Genomic DNA, 2,896 nt, shown 5'->3' with positions numbered 1-2,896 from the left:
GGAACTCACTCTGTAGACCAGGCTGGCCTCGAACTCAGAAGTCCTCCTGCCTCTGCCTCCCAAGTGCTTGGATTAAAGGCGTGCACCACCACTGCCTGATGGAATCTCCGTTTCAAATCAAGGTATTAGCCAGGCACAAGAATCACAAACCCGAGGCCAGCTGCGGCTACATACTGAGACGTCCCAGCACTCTGGAGGCAGAGGCAGGCAGATCTCTGTGAGTTTAAGGCCAGCTTGGTCTACAGAGTGAGTTCTGAGACAGCTAGAACTTCAAAATACAGAAACTTTGTCTCAAAAAGATAAAATAAAAAAATAAAACAAATAAAAAAATCAAAGCAAGCCAGCAAAATGACTCAGTGGTAAAGATGCTTGCTCCCAAGCCTGAAGACCCAAGTTGCATTCTGCGGTCTCACATGGTAGGAGAGAAGTGACCACCAGAAGTAGTCCTCTGACCACATGTGGTGGCGCATGCCTTTAATCCCAGCACTCAGGAGGCACAGTAGGTGGCTCTGAGTTTGAGGCCAGCCTGGTCTACAGAGTGAGTTCCAGGACAGCCAGGGCTACACAGAGAAACTCTGTCTCAACAATAACAAGCTGCCCCTGACCATCACATTCATGCTGTGGCCCATCCCCTACAAAATAAACAAATGTAATTAAAGTCATATCACTGAGGAGCCAGGTCTCTCCCAAACAGGCAGAGACAAGGATTCCCCTAGGAAGATGGCTAGCTTCCTCCAGCACATGCGAGGAGGAAAGGGCTGGCTTTGATGGTAGATCATGTGCAGAAGGCAGACAAGGGTGCATGCATGCCACACACATGCACACACACCTGGGAGACCCCTGTAGAATCAGTCGTGTTGGCTGGTGTTATCCGGTGTTCTGAGTGCCTGGGTTGAGATAAACCCTGATACCTCCCACAAGTAGAGGGTCTGTCTCTAAGATGGGGTGGGTCTAAAATGTCTGCGTCTTAGTTTCTTTATGTGCAAAAGGAAGACAGCCCTACTAACTGTCCTTTGGGATCCTCAGGGGAATTCAAGCCACAAATCAATTTGTCTTTTTTTTTTTTTTTTTTTTTTTTTTTTTTTTTTTTTTTTTTTTTTTTGGTTTTTGAGACAGGGTTTCTCTGTGTAACCCTGGCTGTCCTGGAACTCACTCTGTAGACCAGACTAGCCTCAAACTCAGAAATCCGCCTGTCTCTGCCTCCCAAGTGCTGGGATTAAAGGCATGTGCCACCACTGCCTGGCTCAATTTGTCTTATTGTGAGACTCTGCACAATATCTGTGTCCATCAAAGAAGGTGACAGCCCCTGGCCAATGTGATGCCATTAGCTGGAGAAAGAACCCCATAAAGGAGGTGGCTGTGTTCCAAGGCTCTAAAACCTAGAATTGCCTGGTGGTGGAGGAGCCTGGGGTACCTAGAGGCCACTGCTTCCCTCCGAGTTCATACCAGCTCTACCACAAAGGAACACACCCGCGTCCGTGTTCCCTATCATGACAAACAAGGAAAGGTCCAACTCTCTGCGGCTCAAGCTTTCTGAATGTTCTCCAGAAACTCTACTGCCAGAGGGTAGATGTCTGCCTGCCCAGCTCTGGTGCTGATTAAGGCTTATTTTAAATATGAAAGTGTCTTCTACCTGGAGTCCCCAGTTAATATTAAATGTTTACCACAACAGTGACAGATGATACACAGAAGGTACCCCCAGACACAGGGCAGGCCTTGCAGCCGAGCCAAGAGAGCAGAGGGGCCAGAAGGAAGGGTCGTCAGAAGCTCAAGTCTCCTTCCACAGACTCAACCCTCCCTGGAGTGGACATCCTGGATGTGTGACCTGGATACAGTGGCCTCAGTTCCCCACACGGGAACTACCTCCTCGCAGTGATGATGACAGAGACGCAGCTGAGCAGTGTTGGCCTCCCTTGGCCTGTCCCTGGACAAGGGTCAATTAAGTATTTGCTGAGCTGAAAGGCCTGGAGTGGCAGGGTCAGGGGTGAGGGAACACCAGAATGCAGGGGGAAGAGGTAGAGATGGCGCACAGAGCAAGAAGCCCCTACCCCGGCCATCTCAGTAACATGGGGACAGCACAGCCTCCAAAGGCTCTTGGATATTTTGAGTCTCTTATTCTCCTGGAGGAGACAAAGCAGGGACCCTACTGCCCCCTAAGAACAGACCAGAGTGGCCAGTCACTCTGTTTCTAGGGCTGACCGTACTGGTCACGTGATCATGGGTGGGAAAACCAGGCAATACATAAAGAAAACATGCTGGGAGAAATGTGATCCAGGCTGGGACATGTGACATACAGTAAAAAGCAAAGATCAGTTGGGTCAGGCAGCCCCTGCCCAGGGACAAATTCTGGAGGTGAGGGGCTGAGTTTTTGTTTTTGATTCTCCCCGGGGCCTATGCAGCTTCCAAAACCCCCAGTCCTGAAAAACCAAGACAAGTCATTTGCCTCAGGTGTTGTTCTGACGACCTGAGCACTTGACCTCTACAGATAAAAATTGCAAAAGTCCTTTTATGAAATGAAGTGTTTGCATATAGCCCACATACATTCTCCCACAGGTCTTGCTTTATTTTGTTGTGTTAAGGATAAAGCCTAGCTCATTGCTAAGCAGGTGCTATTCTGCTGAGCCACGCCTCCAGCTCCTCACTGGGAGATTCTAGGCAGGGTCTCCACTGCTGAGCCCAACCCTAGCCTTCTAATAAACTACAAATCCTTTCGATATGATTATAATGCTAATACAATGTAATTGCTATATAGTTATACCATACTGTTTAAAAATTTTTTTAAAGTTTGTAAATAATCATTAAAGATGTGATTAACTAAAAAGACACCTCTGAGCTGGGCAGTGGTGGCGCACACCTTTAATCCCAGCACTTGGGAGGCAGAGGCAGGTGGATTTCT

General features: G+C 48.3%; 1 protein-coding gene across 5 annotated transcripts in view; it reads right to left on the bottom strand.

The window, feature by feature from the left end:
* The window catches only part of Trappc6a (trafficking protein particle complex 6A), a 7,488-nt gene that overhangs the window by 2,886 nt on the left and 1,706 nt on the right, over window positions 1–2,896 (bottom strand). The gene's annotated exons all lie outside the window — the stretch shown is intronic.

The sequence above is a fragment of the Mastomys coucha genome, unplaced genomic scaffold, assembly GCF_008632895.1.
Source record: "Mastomys coucha isolate ucsf_1 unplaced genomic scaffold, UCSF_Mcou_1 pScaffold21, whole genome shotgun sequence".
NCBI classification, from domain to species: domain Eukaryota; kingdom Metazoa; phylum Chordata; class Mammalia; order Rodentia; family Muridae; genus Mastomys; species Mastomys coucha.
The sequence above is the reverse complement of the archived record's forward strand: the minus strand, read 5'-3'. Positions and strand labels throughout refer to the sequence as shown.